Genomic DNA, 14906 nt, shown 5'->3' with positions numbered 1-14906 from the left:
TCACGATGGTGTGCTGACAGGAGTTAACGGCTTGGCAGGGAATATGGCTGGGTGCGGCTGAGGCAGGCCGTTGGGGGTGTCCTGTGTCAGGGGGCTTAGGCCAGGGTCGCTTGCCCCTCCAGCAGCTCTCACCACCCCAGGAGAGGCCAGGATGGAGGGGTGGAAGGACAGAAGGATGGAGGGATGGAGGGCCAGACAGACGGCCAGAGCGCCAGACAGAGGGCCAGAGGGCTGACCCTCAGCCTCCCTGCTGCAGGCCCAGCCTGTGGGGGGCCCAGTGTCGCACCCAGACCAGGCCCTGGGGGGTGTGAGGGAGTGTGTGTGTGTGTGGGTGTGTGTACGGGTGTGTGTGGGTGTGTGTACGGGTGTGTGTGTATGGGTGCATGTATGGGGGTGTGTGGGTGTGTATGGGTGTGGGGGGGAGTGTGTGGATGTGTGTGTGTGTTGGGGTGGATTTGTGTGTGGGTGTTTGTGGAGGTGTGCGTGTGGGGTGTGGATGTGGGGGGGTGTGTGTGTGGGGGGGTAGTTCTGTGGGTGTGGGTGGGTGGATGTGTGGGGGGGTGTGTGTGGGTGTATGACTGTGTGGGTGTGAGAGGGGAGTCTGTGTCCGTGTGTTTGTGTGTGTGTGGGGGGGGGGTGAAAGAGAAGGAGGCAGTACGTGTGTATGAGTGTAAGCATGTGAGGGGCAGCTGTATCCCTGTGAGTGTGTGAGGGGAGGGTGTATGTGTATGAGTGTGAGTGTGTGAGGGGCAGCTGTATCCCTGTGAGTGTGTGAGGGGAGGGTGTATGTGTATGAGTGTGAGTGTGTGAGGGACGGCTGTATCCCTGTGAGTGTGTAAGGGGAGGGTGTACGTGTATGGGTGTGAGTGTGCGAGGGACGGCTGTATGCCTACGAGTGTGTGAGGGGAGGATGTATCCGTGCGCGTGAGGGGCGGCGTGTGCCTGTGAGGGAGTGCGAGGGGCGCTGCGTGTGCCTGGGCGCGACGCTCCGCTCCGGCTCGGGCCCGGCTGCCGCCGAGGGGCGGTCGGAGGCGGCGGGGGCGGCAGGGAGCACCGCGCAGACCCGGCTTTTTTGGACGCGGGTCGCAGCCCTGCCCGGCGCCTGCCCGCTGCCGGGGCGAGGAGCGCGATGCCGCGCCCGCCCTGCCCTGCCTGCCGGCGGCTCCGCAGCTCCGCGCCGCCGGCAGCGGCGTAGCGCGCCCGCCTCGGGCGCACCGGCTGGGCAGCGCGGGCGGGGCGGCATGGGGGCTCCCCCCCCCCGCGGCGCTCGGCGCGGAGCGGATTACAAATGAGCGGCGCGGCCCGGCGCCCCGGGCCCGCGGGCACCCCCGGCATGTAGAGCCTGACGGAGCGGCGCGGAGGTGAGCGGCCCCCCCGGGGCGGGAGGGGGACGGGGCGGCAGGCGGGCGCGCACCTTGCGCGGGGAGCGGCCCCTCGGCGGCGGGGCCAGGCGGGAGGACGAGGCCGAGAGCCCCCTCGGTCCCCTCTTGGCGCTGCCCGAACTTGGAGCCGCGGCTGTTAAATACTCCCCCTCGCCCCGTGTCCTCGGGCGCCGCACACCAGCCGCGTGTGACAGGGGCCGCTCCTCTACATCACCCTAACCCCCCCGCAGGCACAAGGCATCCGCTTGCCCCGGCTCGGAGGGTTTCTCCCGCTGAAGTTGACAGCGGCCGCGGTGCAGCAGGGCCGGGGCGGGCGGGCGGCCGGGCCGCGCTTCCCCGCGGGAGTTGCCGGCACCGCCGGGACTCGCAGCCTGAGGGACGGTGCTGAATTGTAGCTGTCCTTGCGCTAAATGACAGCACGTAGGGCGCGTACCGGATCAGCCGCTGGCAGCCTCACATGTAGGGGTTAAATACAAATGCAAATTAATTATTAATTAGGGTATCCTTTGACCTGGTCTCGCTGACCCACGAGCCCTCAAAATGGGAAGGGTAACAGTGATATCGGAAGGGTTGTTCTCCGCTGTGACGGTCGCAGAAGAAATGCCTCGTTTATCATCCCCTCGGTCCACAGACTATCGGACATCTTGCAGTTTATAGTTTATCAAATTCCGCAGCCGAAAAAAAAAGTCAAGGCTGATTTTCAAGACTCTTTGTAAGTTCATTTGTTTACTATAGAGCCGTGACTTCAGTGGTCTCTTTGGTATAAAAACATTCTGCTTGTGTGATATTTTTGGTGGCATTGACAACAGATTTGTTAGTCATGGTTATGAATATGGTAATGTGCAAGTCTTCCATTAAATTCTACGTGCTCTAGGTAACATGGTTGAACAGTCATGTATGAAGTCTTGCATTCTTGCTGCTGCTGCAAGGGAGCAATGTCGCTTTGAACTTCCAGTCCGTTTGATCACTTTCTCTTAACTTTTCCACTGCATTATAAAAAATATTTCATCTTCCTGCTGGTCGAATGTAAACCCTAAGTTTTGTGTCAGGTGCACCTCCTTGCAAGCAAGCTTATGTAATGCGGCGCCCTGTGCAGAATGCAAGAGGAGATGGAAGGAAAGATTTTTGGAAAGAGGATGGTCATGTGGTTACAGTGCCTCTGTGTGTGTGCGCGCGCGCGCGTATCCCTGTGGGAGAAGATCTGAGGAGGGTTATTTACTTCTGGTTTGTGGACATCCTTCTTGATCCTGGGCAAGTCTCTCAGTCTTCTTCGGTGTTGCTTGCCTTCTCCGTAAAATATGGCTTATCCTGTGTTACTGCTTCTCAGGGCTGCGTGAAGCTACTCAGAAGCCCTTGAAAACACTTTTCAGCCAGGGAAGTACTGTGTATATGCAAATTACTGTATTGCTGTTTTAAAACTGCTTTTCAGAAGTTAAAGTGGTATCTTTAGGCAATTTATTGAAACTGTAGCCAAATGTCTTCTCAAACTCCGAAGCAGACTAAAGGAACTATTTTCTTGAGTGATACTCCCCTGTAAAGAAATCTAGTATCATTTCTCAAGAAAAGAAAAAAAAAATCACATTTGGATGTTATCAAACATGTCACTCTTTGTTCTGTCCATGAATATTTGCCCCCAGTTTCTCTGCGTATAACTTGGCAGTAATCGTAAGCTGGAGAAACACTTCATCCTAGACCGTTTAAGCTCTAAGTGGTGGATGAAGACATGAAAGAGCTTATCCTGACCATGACATCAAACTGGCCCACTGTGAGCCCGCTGGTCTCCATGGGGTGGTTTTGCTGTTCCATCTGGTTGTACTTTTATTCTGAGATATAGCAATGATCAATACACTGTCAGCTAGGAGCCAGTCTTCCTGGGCAAGAACTATGTCTCAAATACTGCTACAGGGCACATTTCTAGCATTAAAAGTAAAGAAAAAGGTCCAGGTGCTGCTTTTTTGTTGTTGTTTTTTTAAGCTGTGAAAAGAAACTAGATGGAAAAGGACTTGAGTTTGATACTAACCTCTCATCAGCTTTAATTTATCTTGCAAGTGCATTGAACATTAACAGAATTCCTTATTTTTATTACTGGTATTCTGAGAGAATTCTTTATATTTTGATGTGGATTGCTTTCATTCTAGCATATTGAAATCTCATTGGTTTTGCAATGTATTTTTTAAAAGGCATTGTTATTTTCCTTAAACATCTGCTTTGGTAGAATCTCTGAATAGCTTCTACTCAAAATTGCATTTGAGGTAATGAAAGACACAAAATTCCTTGATTAGCTTGCTTTTTGCAAAGATTTATTTTCAGACAACCTTAAAAAATTCTTAGAACGTCATTTCTGAGGTCTTTTCATGTTGTGGATTTAATAGACAAGGTACTGTCAGCTGAGTTATGAGTCTTGCTAATAATATGATTACATTGTTTTTTGAGAGATACAGTTCTTGAAAACATACCTCAGAGGAGAAAATTCACAAAAGCTATGTGCAAATAATTTTTTTCTACAACAGATGGAAGAGCTCGATAATCACCACTCAAGGGTGGCTAAAATTAGTTTGAAACAGAAAAAATTATTCCTACAAGTACAGTAGTATAATTTGTACGAAATGAGCCAAATCCTACTAATTGTTACACTGGTGTAAATATAGAGTAATTTCTTTGCCTGGAGTTTCTCTTTCTTTATGAAGTAATGTAGAACACGGGGGATTATGATCCTGCTGAATTTTGGCATGTTTGTAGCAAAGGTCAGTTCTTCTTGAAACCCAGTGGCAGAATCCATCCCAGAATTTAGCCCCCTGTTCTCATGTTCACAACAGCATAATAGTCACTCACTGAGACTCCAATTCAAAATTTGCTGTAATATGATTGTGGGTAGAGGGCTGCTGAATGACTCAGATGAATGTAGCTCAGAGTAAACAAACATGTAAATCATTTCTGACTAGAGAGAGAGAAAGAAAAACAGGAGAGAGCAGAGAATAGCCAGCCTCAAGGATAAGACATTTATAATGACATGATCAGCAAGGATCACCGAGTTCGGCAGGATTCAACCACCAAAAACTCTGGACTGGATTTGCCACAGTCTTTTACCTTTGGTAATGAGAGGAACCTGTATGAAGTGAGTGCCTAAATGCAAGTATTACAAGCAAGCAGAGTTTTCCAGTTGCTTGGGCTGACAGTCTGGTACAAAGGCGAGCGGGCTCATGTCAAAAGCTGCATTTGGGCACATCTAAATGCCCCGCTATGAGAGCTGGGAACCAGGTGTACTGCCTGTCTCAGAGAGGCAGGACGCTGCCAGTGACTGATTGGTAGTCTCTACAATACCCAGTTCAGGAAAAATACGAGCTGGGAAGTGATTCCTGGAAGTTTCCGAACCCAAAATCCTGGATAGCAATGTGGTATTGATAGGAGTAACTGCAGAAGGATCCAGACCCAGCTTGTGGTTCAGATTAAGAAGTACCAGAGCAAGTCAGTGGCTCTGAAACAACTGTAGGTTTCTTCTTAGCGAGGTGAGTCTCTAGCACAAAATCAGAGCAAGGCAAAGGCTATTCTCATTTGTTTTTCCTGCCAAGGGAAATGACCGGTAAGCACAAATCACTGCAACAGAGCATCTTGCCAGTCAGGTCCTCTTTTGAATGCCCAGGCCCAGTGCAGTTAAAAGGCATAGGAAGATGGAGTTGTCTCTGTGTGTGGAAGACTGCAGTCACTGGAAAGCTGGGGCAGGATTTTTATCCCTTTCAGCTGTCTGTGCTATTACGCTTCAGTGTGTTTTCAGGGTAAGTTAGGTTAAGTTCCCTCTTGGGGCAGCAAGAAATGTGCTGGCATCTGGGGCTGAAATGAGGAGAGCTGGGGCTGGTCCCCTTCTGCTGCACAAGGATCAGTTCCCCAGAGCTCTGCCTCCCTGCTGGCTAACCTGCCTCCTGTTTTTGCCACTTTTACCATCACGGTAAAGAGAGGATGCTGTGTTGCTGTGTGGAGTTGTTCAATGTAAAACCTGTACTCTTTCTGAGACTTCCTGTCTTGGAAAGCAATGAGGAGTCCTTAGAGTGAAGTGTGGCCGCAGGTATGGCATCTCTGCAGTGTTTTCTATGAGATGATGGCTGTGAAGGGGAGGAACTGGAGAGACAAGGTATATTTTTCTATGTGTATGAGTAGCAGGTAGACCTCAGTGCTCATTTCTCCATTTTTTATTTTCTTTTATATCAGGTTTTATATAGTCACAGTTGGTCACAGGTTGGTCACAGTGGCCATGATAGGAGACTTAGATCGTTAGACATGTATTATTTATTCTCAACTCAGTCTCTAGATTCAAGTCAGGAAGCTACTTTGTCCTTATTCCCTTCTCCCTTCTCAGTTTCTCTCCCTCTTCATGTGCAGTGAACATGTTCCAGTGAGAACTGAAGCAATTTCCTGGCCCCTCTCACATGACCTACATCCCTTTTGCATCCTTAGAGAGGAATCCGATTCCCTGTTTGGGAAAGATTGACTTAAGCACCTGAATAGCGTCAGATATGTTTCCTGTCATGTCTGCTAATTAAATTGTAATGCTCATTACCACAGGATGCTGTGGAGGGCAAAAGTATGGGCAGGTTGAAAAAGATGAGATGAGTTCACAACAAACAGAGAGTGGGTAGGAAACATGATGGTCTGGATGTAACCTCGGGCTCTCTACGCTATGAATTGCCAGATGCAGGGAGAGTGCAGAAGGGAACAGTCACTGTAAATGCAGTGGACACAGACTGCTGCCCATCACCAGAGATAACATCCTGGAATAGAAGGACCATGGGTCTAATCTATTCCTGTGTTCTCCCAGCACCAACACACATAGCTTGCTAAAACAGCAATTCACTTTCTTCTCAGTAAAATAAAGAGGGAAGAACAGAGCTTATGGAATAGTGTTTACTGGGCATTTTGTTTCCAGAATGATAACCAGAGTAGAGATTTCAGCCTGCTCTCACAGGTATTAATGGATTAACATAGGAAGCTGCAAGAATTTCATTGTGTGAAGCCTTACTGGCAAAGCAGTGTGAGAGGATGAAGCCATTTGGGGCTCGGGGCTCTGTCTGGGACAAGAAGATGAAATAATTCCACTCTCTCATTCAGTCTTTGTGTCCTGTTCATTCTGGTTTGTGCTGCATTATGAAATGGAGGTGCTGATCTCTTACTTAGCCCGGAGCTGCAGTTAATGGAAATATCAGTATTATGTGTATTGGGGTATTTGAAAGTTTCCAGGTGGAATGACCTCCAGGTTTATAAAATTGCCCTAATGCCCTAACATTGTTCCTAATGGGAACAAGAGGAATAAAGATTCCTAGGATGTCGGTGCCTTGTCACTGACTGTTCACCCATTTCTCTTGGGAGGTTGAGTTAGATGCAGGGACACAGTCATTGAATAAATGGACAAGGGGCTGTGAGATGGGTCCCCAAGGTACAGCTAGGAAGGCTATTTCAAAGAGAAGCATCTGCTGCAAGAGAGGGAGAGGTTACATTGGCGAAGGAAGGAAAGCCTGATCTAGGGAGGAGGAAGAGGGCAGGAGAACACAGAGAATGTTTCAACAAAAGATGTGAAGTTCCTGCGGTATATTTAAGACTGTAGTGCAAATCCTTTACCTGGATCTTTCTTTCCTGTATAACACCATCAGGGGATCCTCATTTGGGAAGAGCAGACTGAGTCTCTGAAGAATCCTAAAAAGTCTTCCTAAGTTTGCTTCTCCTGCAAACTTGCTTCCCTGTTTCTTCAGCAAGAAAACAAAGACTAACCTCACTCTTGGCAAAGTCGGTGAGGGCCATATCTGGAGCTGACTGTGCCCAGCGGCTTCACAGGGGTGGCTGGAGAGAAAAGGGCTGCCCAGCCAGCAGCCCTGTTCTCCAGCAGCCTCCTGGTTCCTCAGCAGGGAGAGCAGCTCCCCTGGGGTCCTGGCTGACACCCCATTGCCAGCTCCCGCTGTCAGGGGGATGCACAACAGGAGATAGATACAACACGGCCACGTCACTGTTCCTGACAGAACCCTCTGTGCCATAGATAAGGGGCACAAGCTGAACCCAGCCCAGGGGTGTGCTCTATAGCTGGGAAAAGGGCTTCAGGCTTCTCAGACTCAAGATCTAAAACAAGTGTATGCCTTAAAATGCACATCTTTGTTTAAACCTGGAGCTCCGTGTTTATGGAGTGTTAGGGCAAATGTTCTGACATTTGTCTGTGGGTTTCTATTGATCTTGAAATCACGCCAAGTTTGAAATGATATCTTTCCAGCTCCCCTTACTTCTTCACCATATACAGGGATTGATGCTGGTGTGCACACACGCACACTACTAAGATTACATGAAGAGCTGGTGACAAGAAGCGGTATGTTATGGTCCTGCAAGCACGCGCGCCTGCGCACACACACGAAATGGCTTCACTTCCACATTATCTCCTGCAGTTTTCCCTGCACCCTGTCTGTAACCTAATCAAACAGGCTGAGCAGCTGGTGAGTGGGCGCCTTGCCTGTCAAAGACATGGGTATGAATATCAGCAGTCAACAAGCCATCACATTAGCTATTGGCACAAAATGTAATTAGTGAGGGTAGACACCCCTCTCAAAAATAAACCCATTGCTGTCCACAGAAGCCACATGAACCCCTGGTTGACTGAAATAGTTTGGGAAAAGAAAGAAGTTGAAGAGTAGCTTGGCTGAAAGTAATACATACAGGATGCTGCAATGGATGAAAGGAAGAGGTGTTTTAGAAGTCTTCTAGCTCTTCATGCAAGGGTTTCCGACCAATCTCCGGTCAAAAATAGTTCATCTATACTGGCCATACATCTATGGAGTGGGTCAGGTGGCACAAATACTAGCAGATCTTTCTGGGTTGTCTTCTGATTTGCCAAAGATTTGAATGTACTCATGAATGGAACAAGACAGAAAATGTCTTCCTACAAAAATCTTATAAGTTCCCAAAATGTCACTCCAGCCTACAAACATAACAGTCACCAAGCCATGAAAGTTTGTAATTATTTATGCAAAATGGAGCATATAGAGAAGCCAAGAGCCTGGTACTTAAATCACTCAGCAGAGGGCTGGGGAAAGAAAAGAAAGGCTGGGAAAGGCCACCAACACAAGGGTGGGCCTGGCCCAAAGTCTGTTTGGTCTTTCTTGTATGGAAGAAAGATCAGATTTGTCAGAGCTATTAGCTCTGTTTGGTCCCTGCTCAGAGACATTTCCAGTCCAAGGTGAAGCTCAATTCTCAGAATTCCCAAATCTGAAGGGAAGTGTGGCTCTAATCTGCCTGTCCTCTTCCATCAGTCCTGGGACTGGCTGTGGGTTGAATTGCTGGTGAAATCTGAAGGGACCCTCTGGACCTACGAGGTGAGCACAGAAACAACAGTGGGAACTGGAAAAATTCCCAATGACTTTACTGAGCTTTGGATCTGGGCTTGAAGAACAATGTTGGGCTTTTTTCAGACGTTCTCGCTGTTCTCTCAATGGCTTATTTTCATTCTTTGTTAAAGCCCGATATCTGATGGCACAAAATTCAGGGTGAAGTATTTGGGGTGTAATGAAGGAGCAGGGTTGCTGCCATGACTTTCCCATGCACATTTGGATTAATCTTTCTCTCTTGCAAAAAACAACTGGAAAGAAATCTCCCTCCCCTGTGGCACTGACCCATGCAGAGCAGGCCCATTCGGGGCTGTTTTGTGTGTTCGCTTTTTTTAGGATCAGAGCTGTTCTTTTTTTCCTGCTTCTGCATGCAGAGCTTCCCCTCAGTGACCGGAGGTGTGTATGTGGAGCAGGAACACCTGCCTTCACCGGCGTGGCAGGCGACTTGTGAAGGTGACCTCTTCAGAAGCATCTTTCTGTCCCTCCCAGAATGGGGGCTGACTCAGCCCAGGAGTTTGAGCTTGTGCTCAGGCTCAGCCCTCGGTAAGCATGGAGTTACAAATGGCTGGATAAAAGCTGAGTGCATTGTTTTGCACTGTGACAGGCTGAGGTGAAGGGAACTAAGGAGTTGCTCCAGACAGAGGCACAGAGATGTGATTCCTGCAGTCCTGCTACATAGCCCCTTTCATGGCAGTGCTCTTGTAGAGTCTTTTAATCTGGTTATTCTGCTTGGCTGGAGGCCTTTAGCTGCCGAACTTGCAGTGCTGAGGCTGTGGTGCTGTGAGAGTATCCTGTGCCTGATTGTTCCTACATTTGAACCAGGATAAGATCACAAACACCTGTCAAATCACTGCTGCCAGATTATTCACAGCAACTACATTGTTAGATGGATTTTGTTGTTGTTTATGGGCATTTCAGACCCTGATCCAGGTTCTACAAATGGCTCTGGTATTCCTGGGTGTTTGGCCAAACACATTTTTGCCAGCAATGGCTTGTAGACTGATCTCTCACTTTCTGTGGTGCCTGTAGGGAAATTTGGGCAGCCAGAGATGTGGCTCTTCTTGATCCAGACACTGATGCTTGAGCCTGAGAGCCTGCTCTGTTCAAATGCTGGTAGTACTGGCAAGCTGAGTGCTGTTGCACACATTACAGCACGGGGTTTCCTCCCTTTTCAAGTGATAACCATGCATGAGTGGGTACACGTTGGGCCATACAGCAGTGTGCAGTCACAAAGCAGTGAGGCCTGGTCCGTAGCGTGTTCCTATGCTTAAATGTTGAAGCATTACGAAGAGAATGCAGAGTTCAAAAGAAATCGAATTATGCTTTTAGTTCTTGTTCATTTCTGGAAAACGTGGAGTATGTTAAATGGTATTAATACTGTGCCCATATTGCACTTGCTGTTTAAATCTGCTTTACGGATTGAGCCTCTTAACATGGAGTTAGGATAGATTAGCAGCATCGTCACCCATTTTACAGACAAGGAAAGAGAAACACAGCAGCATGCCCATGATGATGCAAGATTGAGAAGTCAAAGCTTCCTTGATGCTGTGCCCACAAAGCTGTCACTGAGTTCAGTTTATTAATTCAGAAGCAAAGGAACAGTGTGCTACTAGTAACACGGTTACACGAGGGATACCAACATGCTGTGTAGATTTTGTGATGGATGGATTCCCATTTTAATCATCTTTTATAGTCTCAACATATACAATACGCCTTTGTGAGTACTAGATGGGGAATCAAGTCATAAACTGAGATGTCAGATGGGGGGGGGGCACAAAGCCCAGCCTGCTTCCCACAAAGAGACCATTAGCAGTGGTGCAGCTGCACACACGCACATTGTGTCATTATGACAGCTTAAACTCAACATTGAACATGTCCAGCACTAAAATGAGACTGGCAGTTGGGAAGAAAGGAACATAAAGTAGGATATTTATGAAATAATTATGAAGCACTCTTAGATGGAGGATCCAAGCAAGTGAGTTTGTAGAAGAAGCTCCTGTAGAAGTTTGCAGAAGCGTCCAGGTTGATTCTTTGTCTCTGTCTTGCTGGATGATGAATAGATCAAGCTGTGGGGCAGTCTTTTTTTCTCCATTACATAGGTGTCAATCTTATTGCTGCTAAGGTCAGCCCAAAGCAGGGGGAAAATGACTGAATTCTAATCTGCAAATAGGGAAAGTGAAGAATATGGGCAGGTCTGCTCTTCAGTCTTTTATAGGAAAGATCATTTATAAATAACATGGATAACTGATGCTATTCAAAAGTACTGGTTTGTTTCCAAATTAACCAACACATAAGTAGACCTACTCTTTTCTCATTTAAATTCATTCTCTTTTTATCTTGGTTTGGATCCAGAGGCCTGATCTACTGTTTTTTATCCAACACTCCTGTTGAATCCATATGGATCAATTATCATTATCAAGAGCACCAGGCTGGTCCTAAAGAGAACCTCTCGCACCTGAAAAATGAACTGTGGAAACAGCCTCCTCCAGCTGCAGAATTTTTCTAGCCTAGATAGGCCGACCACCTCTGTGCAATGGGGATGCTGGAGACACAGAGGGGTGTTTGAATACCAAAAGGTTTTTTTTAGTTTGACCATCTCTGTTTTCATAGATGTATGGAGAATGACTGCACTTTGCACGAGTGTCCGAGTCCATGGGAACTGATGAATACTAAAGAAATGGACTGTTCCTAGTGGAAACCCAGTCATCTGTTCGCATTAGACCGGCCCAGTATGTGTTTGTAGCACTGCTGACCGTGCCTTTCATATCTGGGCAGCTGGGGAGACCTTACGGGGCAGAAAAATATAGATTCAGCCCATAGGAAATACTAGAACCCAACCACATGTGATTGTTTCAGTAAAGAACTCTATTTGTATTTGTTACAGCCCAGGAAGATACCATGACCTAAACCTCCTGGGTCATGTCAGTACAGTCTTTGCAGAGCACCCTCCAATGTTTCCTGTTACCAAGACACCCTATTTCTGCATACAGATATATAAGGTGCCAGGAGATGGTCCTGCAAATTTGTGCTTTATTTGGTCCTAAAGCTCCCCTGTTGCACGTATCCAAGCCCTGCAAGGCACTGGTGACATATGGATAGAGACATACTCCTAAATTGGCACTTGTTCTCTTCTTTTGCTTTTTTTGGGGGTGCTGAGTAGGGAAGATAGAGCCCAAAAGTGAGACTAACTCAAAACATAGCAGGCTTTGGGGCTGAGAGCTGAAGAAGTTCAATAACAGCATGTGATAGACTACATCGGTGGTACATGAAACGCGAAGCAAAGCATGGAGATACTTTGATGTGCTTCCAAAGCTTTGCAATACCTTCCCTGCTGAGTTAGAGGAGAGTTTTAATTTGGTGAGTCTAGTCAATGGCATCAGCCCAGTGTAACGAAGCAGGAAGGAGTCCAGAATAGTGGCTTCTCTTTTCAGTTTTACCCATGCAATTAGGAATTATGTCACTGAAGTCAGCAAGACAAGTGAATCTGCATAAGCAGAATGAAATTCAGAATACATAAGATGCATTTGAAACAATTTGGCTCTGCTTTGGCTGAAGTAATGTGAAGGAAGAACATAGTAAATTAATAACTAACACTAGAAGGGAAGATGGAAAAGTAAGTTAAAAGAAGAGCTCTAAGTATTTTCTTGCACTAAGATGACATATAAATATATACAGACTTAATTAGGAAAAGGTTACTTGAAATCTCAAAGCCAGTTATCAGCTTCTCACTTTCTCACAATATTTTGTTACAGTCTACTATAAAAAAGGTATTTAATTAAAACAGATTTATTCATCCAATTGTGCAGGCGTTACAATGAGACACTGTTTGCAGAACTTGGGTCTTTTTGTTCCACTTAATGGAAAGTAATAGTATCATGGAAAAGGTATCTCCCATGTTAACAGGCAATATTCATCCCCTGTACCTTCACGTTGGTTTGCTTTGTGTCTTTGCCCTGAGCCTAGCAGACTGCAAACACACTATGAGATTTTGTCCCGCGTTTTATGCGTGTGAAGGGAGGATTTTCCCCGAGACGTTTTCAGTTGCAATGCCGTAGTTGCTTATATTGCTTACTTAGACTTCTCTGTGTGCCCTAAGGATTTGCAGTCCTATGCTAATGTAATACATAGAGTCACCTTGACTTCACATTTATCAGCTTATGCAAGTGCTAACCTTTTACTGCACTGCAACAGAAATGTCATTCCTGTTCAGCCTCGAGATGACAAACAAACAGCTTCATTGTCAGCAACAGATTTAGGAGGCTGGCTGGCTTCAGTGGCTGGTGCAGTGGCTTTGGGAGCGTACTTCTTGTCAAACACTACACAAACCAGAGTGGGCAATCTTGGGTTTTTCCCCAGGGAGGGATGGTGTTCGTTTGTTGGTTTGTTTGAGTGGTTTCACCTTTTTCAGGCTTTAAGGAGGCTTCAAGCATACTTGAGGTATGCTGAACATTTCATGCCAGCTTTCCATTCACTATCTGTGACATTATCTGGTGCAGTGTTTGCGCCTGTTTTGGGGCAGCTCGAACTGTAGGATCCTTGGCAGGAGTGCAGTATCCCTAGAGCTATCACTGCCCCTCATTTTCTTTTATAGAAAACTGAAGTCCAGAATGAAATTTGGGAAACATATGGATAGCATTTGACTTTTTCAACCTGAAATGTCAGCCAACTAACATTTGTGGAACTAGTATAGCCAGACACCAGGCAATAGTCACTGTGTAACAGCTTGGACCATTCTGCTAAGGATTTACAAGGACACTCAGTAGCTCACATGAAATAGAGCGGAATTCTTGGAGGAGTCCAGCTTTTTTCACCCAGACCCCTCACTCCTGTAGCTCCCCTTGAAGGCAATGCATGGCATCTTGGCTAAGTCAGCAGAGGTTTGGGACTGGTGTTAGCGTTAGCATGATATGTTGAGCAGGTTTGTTGGCTTCAGAGGGCGTCTCACTAACCGAGTGGGACATTGTTTGCGCATTCAGAGCGAGCTTGAGTGTTGCTGTCATTCAAAGCACCACAGAAAACTCAAAGCACAAATAAAGGGAAACTGGGCAATAATCCTCACAGAAAAAACCCCTATTTCAAGGCCCAGAATATACCCTTAGCAAAACATTTTGATTTTGCCAAGGAAAATAAGTCATCCATGACTGAGCGAGGGTGGACTGTTCTGTGACACCTCAGGGATGAAAGAAAATCCAGAGTACTAGGAGGAAAAAGATAGACTTGAGGTAGAAAAGCATCTGCAACTTGGAATCCCTCCAAATTGCATACTCTGAATAAATGCTATTGGAGCCTCAAGGCCTGGCCTTGGGGAGAGGTGCAAGAACCATAGTGCCTTCCTTCCCATTGCAAGAGGCATCATGGGGGCAATGAGAACAACAGTGACACCGTTAGCACAGAGTGTGATGCACAACATTGTGCCAGGGTCAGTCGGGTCAGCAGCAAGCACTACCTTTATTTATTTTAGGGTAGAGCTTGGAGCAAAAGCAGGGCAGAGGGAAGTGCTGTAGTCACGATGATAATATGGGTAGAGCCCTCCTCCCCTTCATCATTCATCCTCCCCATGGAAATACAGAGGCAACTAGTGGGCAAAAAAACAATCTGTGTGTTCAAGTAACTAATTTCTAACAAACACAAAAGTACTTGGATTCATCCAGAGGGGACAGTTACTAAGCTGACATGGAATGAATTAATTGTAGAAGACTTTGAGGAGACAGGAGAAATTCTTGAGTGCATAGGATTGAACTGAGACATTTAAGAGATGCACCAATTCTCACTCCAGCTGAAACACCTCTCTTGCAAGGAGAAAGGCTGACAAGGAGCGGATGAGTTCCTTGCCCTGGGAACGCTAGGATGAGCAGCGGCAGCAGCATCCCTTGCTCATTGTGGGGAGAAGGGTGGTACTTGTGCTCACATAGATAGAGCCAAATAGGTGGATAGCTAACTTTGCCACTACCTAACATCAGGGAACCCTTTGCGCGTGTGGCTGATGCCCTGTAGTTTTCCATGCTCACATATTGCCTGTATGGAAGCTGGAGAACATGTATGTGGCTGTTCAGCTCAACTTCTGCAGCCCTTATGGCTGGAGGTTCTGTACAGGAGAACAGTGTTTGTGGTTGTCAGAGGTGCTTGCTGGTAGTAAGGTCTACACTACTGTGTTTTGATCAGAAATCAGTAA

At 46.8% G+C, this 14906-nt stretch overlaps 1 protein-coding gene across 1 annotated transcript in view; it reads left to right on the top strand.

Moving 5' to 3' along the window:
* Positions 1-882: 882 nt before the first annotated feature.
* TRPC5 (transient receptor potential cation channel subfamily C member 5) overlaps positions 883-14906 on the top strand; it is a 94238-nt gene continuing 80214 nt past the window's right edge. The window contains exon 1 of the mRNA XM_054839937.1: positions 883-1361. The gene's annotated coding sequence lies outside the window, so the exon portion shown is untranslated. The remainder of the gene's footprint in view (positions 1362-14906) is intronic.

The sequence above is a fragment of the Grus americana genome, chromosome 12 (genome assembly GCF_028858705.1).
Source record: "Grus americana isolate bGruAme1 chromosome 12, bGruAme1.mat, whole genome shotgun sequence".
Classification (NCBI taxonomy): domain Eukaryota; kingdom Metazoa; phylum Chordata; class Aves; order Gruiformes; family Gruidae; genus Grus; species Grus americana.
Note: the sequence above shows the minus strand (reverse complement) of the source record. Positions and strands in the feature narration are given on the sequence as shown.